We start from the raw sequence: 18,363 nt of genomic DNA, 5'->3' as shown, positions 1-18,363 counted from the left end.
AGGGCCTAAATTTCGTCAACGATGTATAAGTGTTCATCGACGAACTTTTTTTTAGGCTTCGTCGACAAAGTGACGTGTCTCATCAACGAAGGTTGGTGTATGAATTGAACCAAATCCGATTTTCTGCAGGCAAAATTCAGCCAAACCCATTTCTTTCTCTCCCACTTCGGCTCCCTCACCTCAGCCGATTCGACGATTGGAAGCCACCGCATCACTCCTGGGAAGATTCTCTGCACATCTACTGGAGTGATTTATTGGTTAGGCTAACTTGGGAATCATCCCAAATTTTGGGTAAGTTAATTAATTTTAGTTTTATTAGGTTTTTGGTGTTTCTGGCTTGATAAGAATATGTTAGGTAAGATAATACTGAGGTTTTTTTGGGAAAATATCAATTTCAAGGTGTTGAGCTAGGGACCACACGGGTGTGATTTTGGAGTAATTTGTAGGTTTTTTTTTATACGTCAGGTAAGAAGATAAACTAAGTCAGTATTTTCATGAAATTATTTATTAATATTCAACTTTTATTTTCAAAGAAATTATGTATGTTATAGAACTGATTTGGGAAATACTACTATTAATTGGAAAATGATTTTAATATAGTTTAGCAGGGAATATAATTCCGTACAGATTTTATGAATAGAATAATATTCACTTTTGTGTGGCATGAGTATGAAATTATTTAATTTTAAGTAATATTAGAATACTATGTTTTTAGAATTAGCATGTTATCACTGTATTTAGGAAGATATTAAAAATGGTACAGGAACTATGTTTAAAGTATGATATTGAAACAATACAGGGTTTTCAAAATAGGTATGTTAAAATATATGTCGGCATAAGGGCCGTGGTTTTTATGATATGATATGTCGGCATAAGAGTCATGGTTTTATATGATATGCCGACGTAAGGGCCATGGTTTTTTATGATATGCTATGCCAACATAAGGGTCGTTGTTTACATGTTTTACTATGCTAGTGTAAGAGCCAGGGTTTATACGTTTTGATAAGCAAAAATTCATGAAAATATTATTATGACAAATATTATTGTGAAACAGCTATTTATTATTATTTGAGATTTACTATATGTTATCAGAACCTGATTGGCTTGGTTTAGGCTTTCACGAAGCATGGTACCGTAGTTATATGATCACGATCATGTATATGTTAGTGCTACCACTTGTCGTAAATGGCAATGGGAGATCGGCAGTCGATGTGGTTTTATGGTAGTGCAGGTGTCCCTCTAGTGTCCAAACTAGGAGAGGCAGACTCATCGTACTTACAGACTTGTGTTGATCTAGTGTGGTTGGCCAGCCATTGCTAGGTCTCGCCTTACGGCCGCACAACCTAGTGATGTGGGGGTAAGAACATGACATCAGCCAGCTATCCATCCAGAGTGTTATTTCACGTACAATTATATGAGATAATTTTCATGTATAGAAATTCAGTATGTAATATCATGTTATGATAAAATTGTGTTTTCTTGATATGATACAAACAGTTTCATCAATTGTAATTTATGTACTGTTATACGTACAACACGAAAATACTCATGTTGCCACACACTGATATTAGTTTATTTTTGTTACTGAGAGATGTCTCACCCCAGCTATATAAACATTTCAGGAGTCCCAAATAGAAAAGTGGATAGAGCTCCGCAGCATTAGAGTTTGACTGTTCTACCCTATCTGAAAGGGTAAGTCATTTTGCTAGGGTCTAACAGATTTTTGGGTGGTGACCCTAGGGCACTTTTTTGATATTTTGGGATGTGTGTATGTATATGAAATTTTTAGTAAAACTCTGGTATTATGTTGGATGAATGATTTGATATGTATATGATTTTACGTTTTCCGCTGCTTAGGTATCAGTGTTGTATTTTAGGTCTATTCCTGGTACCCATGGGTCCAGATTGATTATATTTTATCAGGTTTATTAAAAAAAATTATGGTAAAATAGGCAAGTTGTTACAACTTGGATGTATATTGGATTTAAATTTAATGATTGTGTTGTAAAAGTTATGATATGGGATTCTTAACTCTTTCCTGTCCTATTTTTAGGATGGATCCTAGGGATGAGGATGTAGGGGCTGAAGGAAGAGATGACTTGGAGACTTCGAGTGAATAGGATATCGATACCTCTATGATGCTAAGAGGTATAGCCCGATGGATCAAGGTAGAAATGAGAAAGGATTCTAGAGAACATAACTGCCCAACTACAGATAAGGGCAGTAGTATCAAGGAGTTTATGAGGTTGAACCCTCCTTCTTTTAAGGGAGGACCTAATCCAATGACTGCGGAAAACTAGGTTCAACAAATAGAAGAGATACTGGAGGTATTCAGCTGCACGGACGAGCAGAAGGTCTGTTATGCCGCATTTAAGATGACCACAAATGCAAAACGTTAGTAGCTTTTTGTGAAGCTATTGAGAAACAGAGATTAGTAAAGATAGCTCTAACGTGGGAGAGATTCAAAGAGCTATTCTTTGATAGGTATTTCCTTTCATCTATTAGAGATGAAAAGATTGAAGAATTTACTAATCTGACACAAGAGAATATAACAGTCGGAGAATATGCAGCCAAGTTTGTTGAATTATCACGTGTTGCTCTGTTCCTGATTCCGAATAAGGTAAGGAAGGCCAAGAAATTTGAAAAAGGCCCGAGGTGCAGAATTTATGAGCTGGTGGTGGGGTTTCAAGTTCAAAATTTCTCAAATTTAGTTGATAAGGCGTTGTTGTTAGAAAAAAAAAGCATCCAGAATAGTATAGAGCCTTCAGAGCAGAAGAAGAGGCCTATACCATCTAGTTTTCAGGCTGAGGTCAGTCAGGAATCGGGAAAGAAAGGGAAAGATACAATGAACTCGAGACAGGAAAAGGAGAACAGGGTTATCTGGTTATCAAGGTAATCAGTCCTACCACGTATGCCAGACATGTAACAAGAAGCATAGGGGAGAATGCTAGTTTCAGACTCCTACCTATTTCAGGTGCCATAAAATAGGGCATGTTAAGAAGACTTGTCGGGAACCGTTGCCCGTAGTACCTACACATACCCAGGATCGAGGGAAGCAACATATACCACTAGGTAGAGGTGGACCAGCACGTATTTATACAATGGTCCTGGATAAGGCAGATAATGCCAAGGGGGCAAGTATGACTTTATGTTTAAGATAATGATGATTTTATTTAATTATTGATGATGCAAAAATTTATTTGGGAGATATATTTACTGAATTGTATAAGGTATAGTAAATCGTAAAATTATGGAAATGAAATATTAGGTAACGAATTTTGAGGACGAAATTCTTTTTAGGAGGGGAGAATGTAGTGATCCTAAAATAAATAAATAAATAAAATTAAAAAAATTAATTAAATAATTAAGTTAATTAAATAATTATTATTATTTAAATTATATAATATAATATATTAATACAATATATTATATTATAATATAAGAATATATATATATGTATGTAGTTAAGTAACTTCAGCTTCAGGAAGAAGAAATTTTGTTTTAAAACAGAGAAGAGCTGCGCCCCCCCATCGTCTCTCCTCCATCTTTCTCTCTCTCTCTCTCTCCTTATTTTTCAGCGGATATTCGACTAATCGGGAAATAGAAGGTACCGTTGGGTTTCTAACTCCGCCATAGACATTTCTACTGGAGCGGATTTGTCATGGGAGCGACATAGGCACCATTCCTGGGGTAAGATAATTTTTCCCTATTTTCTCAATTTCTCCTTAAATCTACCATTAAATCGAAGATCAGGCACCACCACAAGGTTCTCGTAGCGATCGTCATCATTTTGGCGGGAGTAAATTTCTGATTTGGGTTTCCTAAGCCCCACTCCAAAGCGAGAGTGAGATTTGAGAAATTAAGTAAATTGGTTATATTTGAAAGTATAATTATTTATTTGAAATTTATCAGCCTAGGAAATATTAAAATAATATTTTATTTAGGATTGATTTAATGGAACTAGGATTTTTTATTCAGAGCTCGGATGAGCGTCGCAGATATCTTTTCGGGATTCTTGTTGGCATAGTTCAAGAAACCAGGTAAAGGGGAATATCTATATATATTAAACCAATTTTTTATGAATTAATTGGGAAATGAAATATGTTATGAATATACGTGTATATGTTTTTGTATGAGTTTAAAATGTCAACCGTTTAAATTATGTTTTCTGAGCCGAGGGTTGTTTTATTAGATACGTATATGTGAAATTGAACTAATGAAAGTGAAGGATATTTTCAAGATAATTATGTAAGAGATGAAAGGTATATTTTCAGCATATAAATATTAAACGTAGGTTGACTTATTTTACAGGAAATATATATAAATTTTGTTACTAAATAGTGTGGCATGAGTAAATAGGAATTCTGTATGGAAATATGTTATATGTATGAGATGTAGGATATACAGGAAATGAACTGAGTATGAAAATGTTATATGAAACATGCTGCATGTGAGTGTTAATGCAACCATGTAAAATAGCTGAAAGGTACTGAGTAAAACAACTGAAAAATGTAGGGTAAAACAGCTGAAAGATGTTGGGTAAAATAGCTGAAAAATGTTAGGTAAAACAGCTGAAAGATGCTGGGTAAAATAGCTGAAAGATGCTGGGTATGTTATCAAATGAAATGAAAATGAAAATGAATGAAACGGAAATGAAATATGAAATGTGAACAATGTAAAATGGGAAAGAGTCATGTAAAATGAAACGCTACTAAATGACAAAACTGAAAACATGAACAAATATCAATTACAAAATAATGATAGACAGAATAATGTATTATGATATTATTAGTATTTATACTAGTAGAACATGTTACGTTTGGGCGGGGAAAACTCTTTGCCTGAGGGCTTGCTGAGAAAGGCGAGTGCCCTGATAAGTATCATATGTAGCAGTAGGCTGTATAATGTACTAGGGCAGAGGGAAACTACTTGTATGAGCGAGTAAATTTTCGTATTCTCAGGGACCTTCGCTGGTAAACTTTTGTTTGAACTGTGTGAGTACGAGATTAATCTATCACTTGAAGACTTACTGAGTAAGGTCAGTGCCCTGGTTTAGTTGTGACCTTTGGGTTGCCTAATGTATCAAAGCAGAGGGGTGCTACTTGTATGGACGGGTAATCATCCCTATCCTTAGGTAATCCCGTGGGTAAAATACCTTGCATGTGTTTAAATTGGATTAGAAAATGATTTCAGAAATTATGTTAATGATTTGCGAATGATGAATAATATGTTATATAGTTTTAATGTATTGTTTCTTTCCTTACTGAGATGTGTCTCACCCGAATATGAACTTATCTTTTTCAGGACCTCCACGAGATCGAGCTGAGAGAGCTCGAGTTGTTATAAAATATTTGAGAAAAATGGTGTAATTTTGATGATATTTTGGGATGTATATATTTTATGTTTTAAGTCTTCTGAGAAATGGATGGTTGTGAATATTGGAATTTGTAGATTATGTTTTTTGAGATATATGTATATGTGGATACAAGTGGATGTATGGTTTGTTTTGAATGTAGTAAGATGTAGAAAACTCTAGTATTATAGTTTTGGAAGATTATATTTATATTTTTCGCTACATAAGTAATATTAGAATGTCGGTTAGTAGGTAAATGAATAGATTAGTAGCACCCTGGGCCCACTTAGAGGGTTGGGGCGTTACACAAACTATGACTTTTGATTCCCTATGGTCAATCTATGGTTTATCTGAGCATATAATTCATATCATGCAGATGCATAAATTTATTACAGACTAAAATATAAAAATAAATGCAATACAAATGAAACATTATGCCTTCTTCCTCCTTTGCTCTTTGACTCCATAGAATACGTCTGATTTGTGTTTTAAGACCTGTCTTGACTTCCATATTCTCTTGATCTTATGTGTGACCTGAATAATACTTATTCACGCACTAAAACACACATACAAAAAACACTTATATCTGTCAGTATCAAAACAGAGATCGGATTCAAAAAGCTAACAAAATTTATTGATTGCTTGAAATATAGAAGGGATTATGTCAATTTTTTGTAATTTATACTTAACTATGTTACTTCATTGTTGAATTTTTTATTTTTTTTGGAAGTTCACTCTATTTTTAAATTATGTAATAAATGTCAATTAATAATTAAAAAACATTAATTTAATTACTATTAGCAATTAGAAAAATAAATTACAAACTTATGAGGAGGCTTCAAAATATTAAGGAGAGTTTTCAAAATACTAACCATTTTATTTATTGTCTTATAAATTAATTCATTTATTAATAAGGATTATAGAAATAAATAAGTCAATCAATTTTAAATATTAAATTCATTATTAATAGAAATTTAAAATTATTCTAAAATTTTAAAATTAAAAATTAATACATTTATTAATGATTACTATAATATTTAATTCAGCTATTAATAGGGACTATAAAAAAATATTAATTTACTTATTATATTAATATTTTTGAGAAATAAATTGCAAAATTATAAGCAAATTTTATGGAACGTTTTTATTAAGCAGAATCCACGAAAATAATTTGATTGTACTTTATGGATATTTTAAGATGGTTCTAAATTGCTTTATGAATTCCATGGAAATTATCATTTATAATATTCCTATATTATCATTAAATTTTTTGGATGCTTGAGATATGAGAAGGATCATGTCAACTTTTTGTGATTTATACTTAACTAAGTAACTTCATTGTTGAATTTTTTGTTTTTTAAAAGTTCATAATAATTTTTAAATAATACAATCACTGTCAATTAGTAATTACTAAAATATTAATTTAATTATTATTAGCAGTTACAAAAATAAATTATAAACTTATGGAGAAGTTTCAAAAATTAAGGAGGATTTTCAAAATATTAATCTTTTTATTTATTGTCTTATAAATTAATTCATTTATTTATAAGGATTATAGAAATAAATAACTCAATTAATATTAAATTATAAATTCATTATTAATATCAGTTAAATTTAGCTTAAAATTTTAAATTAAAAATCAATATATTTATTAATGATTACTATAATAATTAAGTTAGTTATTAATAGATATTATTAAAAGTATTAATTTAATGATTATATTAATGTTTTAAAAATAATTTACAAAATTATAAGCATGTTTTATGAAATGATTTCATTGTATAAGCTTTAATGAGAATCATTAAATTAAACCTAAGTCATAAAAATTATTTGATTGTATTTTGATACAAAATTTTTAAATGAATTTCATGAAAATTATCTCTTTATAATATCACTATATTATTTTCGAATTTATTAAATGTTTGAGATACAAAATTGATGATGCTAAATTTATGTAATTTATACTTAGGTAATTTTATTGTTGATTTTTTGTGTTTTTTTTTTTTTTTTTGTTTAAGTCAATGTTGTACTTGAATTATGCAATTAACGTCAATTAGTAATTAATGAAAAACCAATTCAATTACTCTTAGCAGTAAACAATTAATTATAAACTTATGAAAGTTTTTAAAATGTTAATTATTTTATTTATGGATAGTTTTTAAGATATTAACCATTTTATTTATTTTATTATAAATTAATTTACTTTTAAATATAGTTATAGAGATTATTAACTATTAATAGTAGTTAAAAATTAAAATATAAATTCAAATTACATAAAAATTATGGAACAATTTTCTTAGAAAAAGCATTGAAAAAGATCATCAAAGTAAACGTAGCACACGAAAATTATTTGAATATGATGTAAATATATTTTGACTTTGGTGCTAAATCTTTAAATTAATGAATGTTATGAAATTTTGATTTTATAAGATTCCCATATCATAGTCAAATTCAATGAATACATGAGATAAAATTGATAATGTCGAGCTTTTATAATCTATACTTACTAACTTTGGTATTGATTTATTTTTTAAAAAGTTCTCGTTATTTTTGAGTTATGTGATTGATATCAACTCTTATGAGTTAAAAAATTATGAAATACCTATTGTCAAAATTTTTTATTTTAATACTCAATTCTTAGTTTTATGGCTTAAAAATCATAGTTGAACTTTGTTTTTTGTCTAAGTCATGTAATTAATTATAGGGTATCAAAATCAAAAATTCTTTGACAGCATGTTTTCAATAATTTTTTAACTCATAAGAGTTGGTATAAATAATATATTCAAAAACAACATGAACTTTCAAAAAAAAAGAATCAGTGATGAAGTTAATGTTAGGATCGGAGGAGCCCATGGGTGGGCTTGATACACATGGATGAACACCAACTTGACCCCAAAGCTTAAGCCTATTAGGTCTTGGGCCCAACGATGTATATAAACACCCATCATCCACTTTAATTTTTCAATGTGGGACAAGCTCACAAGTGGAATTCTCAACAATTTCCCTCACTTGTGAGTTCCAACCACTCCCCCTTGAACTGAAATCATCTCCCTTTTGGGAGTAAGCCTAATTCTCCAACAGTTACTTAAGTGGGTCTTACCATTAGCGCCTTACGTGTCTCGGACTGCATTCCATGTACCTCCAAACCAATCCTACCTCCCACGTCTTGACCCTATTCGAATCCATTTCAAGCCTAGATGATCATTATTGGCCTCGATCACACACTTGATCCTTCAATTGTTAGCACATCAGGAGAATTAGTTTCACGTCTCGACTTTTACGTTGTTGCTGACCCAGAGTTACGAACCGTCAGCTTTGATACCACTTGTTAAGACCGGAAGAACCCATTGGTGGGCTTGATACACATGGGTGAACACCAACTTGACCCAAAAGTTTAAGCCTATTAGGTCTTGGGTCCAACCATATATATAAACACTCATCATCCACTCTAATTTTCCAATGTGGGATAAGCTCACAAGTGGAATTCGTAACAGTTAATAAGTATAAATTATAAAAATTCGATATTTTTATTTTTATAGCTCAAATATTCATTAACTTGACTATGATATAAGAATATTACAAAATTATTTTTTTGTGGAGTTTATTAATTTAACAATTTAGCACCAAAGTCAAAATATTTCTATATTATACTCAAATAATTTTCATGTTTTAAGTTTACTTTAATGATTTTGTTCTATGCTTTTTCTAAGAAAAATGTCTCATAAAACCTCCTTATAATTTTGCAATTTTTTATTAATTTGATAATATAGTTGAATTAATATTTTTCATTATCTCTATTTATATATTTTGTAATTAAATTTGTGATTTGATTTTTAACTACTATTAATAATGATTTAATATTTCATAGTGATTGACATAATAATTTTTATACTTGTAGTTAATAAATGAATTAATTTATAAGAAAATAAATAAAATAATTAATTGTAACATTCTCAAACTTCTCACCATTTTTTTTTTTATATAATAACAAATCACTCCAATATTTGAATATAATGAGCTCCCCTACGCAACAGAAAACATAATTCACATAACCACATATACATATATATATATATATATAATACTAAAATTCAATATTTTCAACCATAACTACATAATGCCTCTCTCTCTCTAGTGTCAACTACCCCAAAAATACAAAACCCTACACCAAACTTACCCTATAACTAAGGTGACCAAGTGATCTCTATCCGCGAACCTGATCTGCTTGCCTAACTAGCTCACCTGAAAAATGTTAAAGTAATGGAGTGAATCAACGTTCAGTAAGTGGAAATATGTTATTACTAGTGTGTGGTGATCGAGTCATAAAAATTATTACATTAAAATATATAAAACTGTATGATCTGGAAAATTTGCAAAACACATGTATAGTAACTTAAAACATTTGCATCATCTAAACTTTTATCATTCATACTACTATATCATACTATATGCAACAAAAGCGGTAAAACTGTATACACATAAATAATTGTGCTCTTTCCCTAAGACTCTGTATGTTATGATTTGACCTCTCATGACAAGATTGTGCAGCCCGTAGGTGGGACTTAACTTGGTCGGCCCTCCAGGTAAGTCAGTATACTCTACACTACCTCAGCCTGGCCAAACTGCATACTCTCCTAAGTGCGGGACTCGTTACTACCTCATCAAACCAACCCCCTCAACCCAGCAAACTGGGGAGCTGCATACACTTTGAGCACAGTTGACGGTACCCACACACTATATGAGATATGTGGTTGCACTCTATCTGTATTAGCAACGGTACCATACTCTGTATTCTATATTTGTACTGTATCTGTCTGTAATCTTTTCACAGGGATCTAATACTATATATATACATACTATACTCCTTATATTGTTTTCATTATATTTCCAAAATAACTATAACACTATATTGTTGTACTGTAAATACTGTAATATTTGTAGCATCTTGATGCTATAACTGTGTAATCTCTCCGTACTTTCTTTCTATATAATCTGTATGTACTTCCTTTCTATTCTATATAATCTAAGTGTTATGGCATTTAGGAAAACATAACTTTCTATATACACTGTATATATTGTTCCGAATAAATATCTGTATACTAATATATATATATATATATATATATATATATATATATATATAACTGTCTATGTAATCATCTGAAATAAACTGTATATGTGTACAAATTTTGTCTATATAAAATCTGCAATTATCTAACTATATTTGTATAACTTGAAATACTGAAAAACTACATAAAACTCCATATCAATATCATATACTCAGGCCACACATGCTTTAAAAATTCATATCATGTATAATATCTGGAATATATGCATACATATATAAAATTTCTGATAACGTAAGTAAATCTCCTAACATAGCATATTTTCCTTACTTTATCTCTGAAAAGCCCCTACTGTACTCTAGCCTGATACCCGCAAGGTTCTTAGCTCAACATCTTGAAAACAATATCCCCTATAACAAAACATCAGTATTTTCTTACCTACAACATTTCATATAATTGAGGGAAAGACAAATACCAAATAAAATGTCTTACCCTGAGATTGGAACGAAATCCAAACCAACTCCACCAATGATCAACTCCAGCAGACTTGCAGAGAACTTCGTTAGAAGTATCGTGAAGGCTTCAAATTATCGATCTGACGTAAAACTGACCCAAAATTGAAGAGAGAAGGGGTGGAAGACGTTTTAGAGAGAGGGGAGGAGTTTCTTGCGCTGATTTTTCATCAAAAATCTGGGTTTTCACTATTTATAGAGTCGGATTCATCGACGAGATATGTCACCTCTTTGACGAGTCTTTTAATAATTTCGTCGACAAACTTCCCCCCCTCGTCGACAAATTTCAGACTGTCCAAAAACCCTTCTCGGTATCTTCTCATCGATGAGGCGTGGCTTCATCGATAAGGTCCCCTTATGCGTTCATCGACGAATTCTCTGTGTTCGTCAATGAGGCTCTATGTAAGAATTCTAGGTTATTATCTCCAAAGTGCAATGTCGTTAACGAACGCTTCCTACTGCCACTTTCTATTTCTGTTTCCATTTCCCTTCCTCTTTATTATTTAAAAACCATTATTTTTCAAGTCGTTACATTAATATCTTAAAAACCCTCCTATAAATAAAATAATTAACATTTTAAAACTTCCACAAGTTTATAATTTGATTTTTTAATTGCTAATGGTAATTATTCTATTAATTACTTATTGACATTAATTGCATAATTCAAATACAATATGAACTTCCAAAAAAAAACATACACACACACACATAAAATTCAATAATGAAATTAGCTAGGAACAAATTTTAAAAATTTTACATCATCCATTTTATATCTCAAACATTTAAATTCAACTATAATATAAAGATATTATAAAGAGAAAATTTTTGTGAAATTCATTTAACAATTTAGCACCAAAATATAGTCAAATAATTTTTATGAGGTAGGTTTAATTTAACAATCCTCATCTATGCTTCTCTAGTGAAATCGTTTCATTAAAGCTCCTAATTTTTTAATTTAATTTTTTTATAATTTATATTAATAACTAAATTAATGATTATAGTAATCATTAATGAATTAATTAATTTTTTAATTTAATTTTTAAATGCTATTAATAATGAATTCACAATTTAATAGTGCTCGAGTTATTATTTCTAATCCCTTATTAATAAATTAATTGTTTTACAACAAAATAAATAAAATGATTAATATTTTGAAAACTCACCTTAATATTTTGAAACCTCCCCATAAGTTTATAATTTATTTTTTGTAACCACTAATAGTAATTAAATTAATATTTTATTAATTGCTAATTGGCATTGATTGCATAATTTAAAAAAAAGTATGAACTCTCAAAACATACAAAATTCAACAATGAAGTTACATAGTTAAATATATATTACAAAAAATTGGCATAATCCTTTTTATATCTCAAACATGTAATCATTTAATTATAATATAGGGATATTACACATTACTCTCAACTAATTTTTATCGGTTATTTTTAATTTAATGATCCTCCTCTATGCTTCTCCATAGAATCGTTTCATAAAAATTTCTTATAATTTTTAGTTTACTTCTTAAATCGTGAATTAGTATTTTTCATAATCTCTATGAATCAATGAACTAATAATTTTAATAATCATTAATAGATGTATTACTTTTTAATTTAAATATGCATTTTAATTTTTAAACTGACATTAATAATGAATTGATAATTTAATAATGATTGAATTAATATTTTCCATAAATCTTCCATGGATAAAATGAATAGTATTTTCACTATAACTTCCTAAAAATTTATAATTTAATTTGTAACCGCAAATAGTAATTGAATTATTTTATTTAATAGAAAATATAATAATTAATATTTTAAATATTGTCTTTAATTTTAACTAATTACTATTAAAAATCACTTTGTAAGTTTGTACTGTAATTTTTTAATTGATTATAATGAGGTAATGTTTTTTTGTAATCCCTATTAATAAACAAATTAATAAATTAATAATAATTTCATAATAAATCATAATAACTTATTTATATAATAATAAATAAATAGATTAATTATTAAATAAATTTTATTAATATAATTTTAAGAAATATTATTAGTATCACTCCATAACTATTTAATTGTAAAAGGCACATCCGATTTTATACTTAATATTATATTTAAATGAATGTCATTAAATTTGTACATAGCACGATATTTTTGCTAGTTATCAAAACTGTAACAATTTAAAAAAAATAAATACTAACCCAAATCATTGATCATCTATTTTCTCACTCATATTAAATAACAAAATTAAATATAAATGCAATATTCTTTGAATTTTCTTTTCTTCCTCTTTACATTTCTTTGCTTGCAAACACCTCAATATATTTTTTGAAAGCTACATAAATAAATCAAAAACATGTCATTTAAAAAAACATAATGATCAAAATCATTGAATTTTCATTTTTTTTTATTGAGACCGTTACTAAAACAAATAACAATTTGAGTCAAAATTAAATAAAACATATAAAAATTGAATAAATAAAAATTAAATAAAATTAAGTAAAAATAAATCAATTAATGTTGCATGCAAGACAATAATAATATCATCTTTGTGAAGAAATAGAATGAGTTGTACATCAATATATCATATTACTAAAAATTATGCATGAAAAACACCCAACTAAGGAAAGATCAAACCAATCATCCATTATTCATAAACCACCCAATAATATAAAAATAATGCTATAATTTGGAAACATAGAAAATAAAAACATTATTAAAACCTGAAATACATTTTTCCTAATCTTTTCAGTAAAAATATTTAAGGAAATAAACAAGACTGGTCTACGTGTGTGTGTGTGTGTGTGAGTGTGTATTATATCCTATATTCAACCATGCCATATAAAAAGGTTGTCAAATTCACATTAAAGCTTTTGAGAAATAGTTAGTGAGACATTACATAATTATAAATTGACGTATTATTAATGTCTCCTAAATCTTACTTTGCAATCGTTGTGTCTTTGCATTGATGCAGCTCTTGAGAGCAAATATTGATATTGTGGGGTTAGGTCTAGATTCAAAATTGACATTTTGGATTCTTTTTCAAGTAACTTTATTTAGGATATTATAGTCGGGATTAGAGGACAAACATACACCAAAGCGGTAAGGAAGATCAAGTTTGCAGGTGCTCAACAATATTTGCTTCGGAATTAGATGGTATCAATAGTTATTTTTTTTATCAAACAAATTTTACCCCAAATGAAAAAAAAATAAAGAGAAAAATACAAACATTTCATTGGGCAGTCAACTAGTCCCTTAGGGTGGTCGACCAGCCTTCCCTTTTTTTCCTAGTCATTGGCGTCACCCGCAGGCAATCAATAGACTTGTCAAGGTAGATGATCAGTTCAGTCAAAATTTAAAATTTTGACATGTTTTCAGGTGATTGGTTGGAGGTTCTAGATCAACACTATGTCCCATTGATGCAACATGTCAACCTCTGACATTGACAATTAATGGTTGCTAGTTATTGATATTTGTTTTTGAATTTGAATTTTTAAAATTCAAATTTGAAAAAGGTATTTCCCCCCTTTACATTAAAGGTCTATAAAAGGATCTTTTATGACAGACTTTAGGGCATGTTCAAGTTGGGGCAAGATGAGGGGTTTATAACAAATTTGTGGGTTTTAAGGGGATTTTCATTTGAAGGAGAGAAAGAGGAAAAACTTTAATCCTCTTGGTTTGCAAGGGACTTTGGTGGTGAGATTCGAAGTGAGGGTTGAGGGGCCTTCCACTTGATTTACTTAGGGTTATTCTTTAAAGAAATCAATGTTTAATCCTTCATTTCATGCATTTACATTCTTTATATTGATTTTGGCATGTGGAAGCATAATTGTGTTTTCTTGAATCATATGATTTGTACTTCATAATTTTTTCTTCTTTCGTATGTAAAAAATGAATGTTGGGGATAATATAACATATTTCTAATGTGATTGCATAAGAAAAAGCATGTCAAAATGTCAAAATTTTTCATTTATATTGAAGTTCATGTTTAGACGGTCAATCGGCCTCTCCTTCATTTGTAAATGTAGCTATTAGTAACAGGAGATCAATGATGGTCGGGTCAAAAAATCAGTAAGACAAAGTTAGTGTTATTCCTTTCGAAACACATTACTCGTACTCGAAAACGTAGTTTATTGAGAATCACGAGTTTTATGGAAGGTAAATATCCAGTTACGTATTTGGATGCACCTTTGATTTCTGGAAAATTGTCTTCCAGGATCTTGGAGCCTCTTGTGGAGAAGATTAGAAAGAAAATTGCAACATAGAAATTTAAGTTACTCTCGCAAGGTGGAAGATTGATTTTATTAATACATATGTTATCTAGCATACCTATACATTTGATGTTTGTTATTAATATTTCGTAGGTCACATTTTCTCATCTCAACTCTCTTCTTGCTAATTTTTTTATGGGGAGAGATGGAAGGTAAAAAGAGGATTCATTGGCGCTCTTGGGGGAGAATTTGTAAACCTACCACGGAAAGGGGTATAGGCTTGAGAGATCTTAAAGAAGTTCAGAAATCTCTTCTCATGAAATTTGTCTTTAGATTGCTTACGTCTAACAATCTATGGTCAGGTTTTTTCATGGCTAAATATTGTAGAAATGATCATTTATTAATAAGGGATGGGAGACCCAATGACTCTCGGTATGATGACCACAATTTTGGAAGTTATGGATAATGTAAAATTTTTTGTGAGAGGTAGGAACTATTCTTTTTGGTTTGATAGGTGGCTTGCATCAGGCCCGTTATCGATGTGCACTTAGGATATTTCGATCAATAAGCTGTGTATTAAGGATTGCTGGTTGAATAATAACTGGAACTCTAATTTATTACTAGAATTGGTTGGGGCTGATATAACAATGGAAATTTTGCATAATGTGCTAGCTAGTAAGAGTGGTCAGGATATATTCATTTGGAAGCCTGCCCCTGATGGTAATTTCTCTACAAAAATGGCATAGGAGGCAGTGAGGAGCAAAAGTGACAATTTTGTGTGGATTGAGTGGTTTTGGCATTCTTCATTGCCCAAAAGAATCTCAATGTGTTTATGGAAAGCCTAGTTCAAATGCTTGGTAGTAGATGATAAAATTCAGGCCAAAGGAATATCATTAGCTTCAGCATGTGATTGTTGCATGTAGAGAAGCCACGAAAACACTGATCACGTTCTTTCTTTATGTAAGGTGGTTTCAGAGGTTTGGCGTTGAGCTAGTGTGGTGTTGGGGATTCCTTTCCAGCGGTTCCTTCCCTGGAAAAAGAGAATTGCAAACTGGTTCCACTATGCTCAAAAATCGTCTATGTTAAGTTTGGTGTAATCCCAAGAGGGGGGTGAATTGGTATTTAAAAATTATTGCCTTGGTCAATTGGTTTAACAGCAGTATTACACAACCTAGGGTCAATCTATGCGATTAACAAGTAAACATACACGTGCAATAAAAGTAAAATGCGGAAAAGTAAACAGTACACGTAATATGTTATCAAGGTTCGGCCAAATTACTTACGTCCCCGCCTTGGCTAACAAGTACAAAGATTACCACTATAGACTCACTTAACGGGTGGAGCGGCACCTAACAACTAGGTCAACTAGCATAGGGCTAACCTCAACCTTTACAACCATGTCAATTAATACATGACTGACCTTAACCTACACAATCCTTCCAGGTTGGATTACCACCCCCTCAGGCCATGCCTAGAAATACAACAGTAATTTCAATCAACTGGTACAGTGATTATGCTTTCATGTAAAGCAGATATGTACCTAATACGCATAGTATAATCAATACACTACCAAAAGATTGGATTTGATAAGCTCAGTGTAGTCTAAGTGTCTAATCTCAAATAATTATATGAGCGATGTAATCAGTGCGTGAGAGTGCAAATGATATGATCTTTGTATCACACAATATATTCAATCACAATGCACAAACAAAGATCACAAGCACATTTCAAATATCTCAACAAATAATTTTTCTCTATATAAACCAAAAAAGATATTCAAAAATGGTTTGTAAAATATTTATTTGATCTTTGTATCAAGATGAAAAGATATAGCAACAAAGATCTTCAACATGCCAACAAATATCTCAAAATATTTTTCTCAAGATAAAACACAAGAGATATTCAAATTTAATTAATTTGATCTTTGTGTTCAAGAAGATAAAATCAATCAAAGGATATTTCAACAAAGATCTTTTTGAGTATGCACAAATATCTCAACAAAATATTTCTCAAAGTAAATCACACGAGATATTTGATATCGGTTAGAAAAAATTTATTTCACAAACAAAAAGTAATATGAACTCTTGAGTATTGCAATGATGATGCAAAACTCACAAGCTCTATGAAGTTTTCCTATGGAAGACTTATTAATGAAATCTTCTAAAAAAACTTCAAGCTTACTCTCGGATAAAAATACATATCAATCAACTAGAACTAACGAGAGTGTAAGCTTAACTAGATACTCACAGTAGCACTCTTACTTAGTAAGGTTTGCAATGAGGATGAGTAAGAATGAAGAAATAAAGCTTGGATCTGAGAACATAGAGCTTTTGAAAATCAGTGAAAATTTGCTAATTGTTTTGCTAATCTCATGCTAATTATTGCAAATGAAGGGGTATATATAGAGTTCTCCAAAAATATAACCGTTCAGGACATGTAGGAGATTATTAAGATTGTTTAAAAACATTTTAGCGTAATTAACCTCGTTTAAACATTTTAACTGCGGTAAAAAATTATGTCCAACCCAAGAGCACCAGTCGACCGAAGGAAGTTCAGTTGACCAAGTTGCTTGAAGTTCGGTCGATTGAGAATTAAATGAACTACAAGTTCAATTGACTAGACTTGGAGGTTCAAGGCGATTTTTCCCTTTTAGCATGGTTTGCTCGATCAGGAACATTTTGAACTATCTCAGTCGATCGACTAGACCATTGAGTTCTCACACGAGGGAACTCGATCTATCAAGGCGTTGGTATGCAATCTTGGCACTGTCAACTAGATGGTCAAATTGTTGACTTATAGAGGGTTTGGTCGATCGAGTGATAATGAACTGGTTAAGTTCGGTCGACTGGGCTGTGGTCAATCTATTGACCTAGCACCAGTTCGGTCGACTAGGAGAATTTTGTACTAACAAGTACGGTCAACCGAACATGCAAATTTAGTGCACTTTGGTCCTATTTAAGCATGCAATCACCCTATTCAAATGACCATATATATATATATGCATGTATGAGTATCCTAGGGTCATTCTAGGCATTTTTGAGTGTATTAAAAAAATCCATTGTCGGTCAATCGGTCGACCGAAGGGTGTTCCCTAAGGTCCATCTATGGTCTTGAGCTTATCCATCCTACCACGCCGGTAAGACATTAATTATTACAAACCATGTTCTCCTAATTACTATTACAGACCCAAAATAATAAATATAAATTAAAATGAATAAATATTTTGAG

Source organism: Malania oleifera, chromosome 5, assembly GCF_029873635.1.
Source record: "Malania oleifera isolate guangnan ecotype guangnan chromosome 5, ASM2987363v1, whole genome shotgun sequence".
Lineage (NCBI taxonomy): Eukaryota > Viridiplantae > Streptophyta > Magnoliopsida > Santalales > Ximeniaceae > Malania > Malania oleifera.
The sequence above is the reverse complement of the archived record's forward strand: the minus strand, read 5'-3'. Positions refer to the sequence as shown.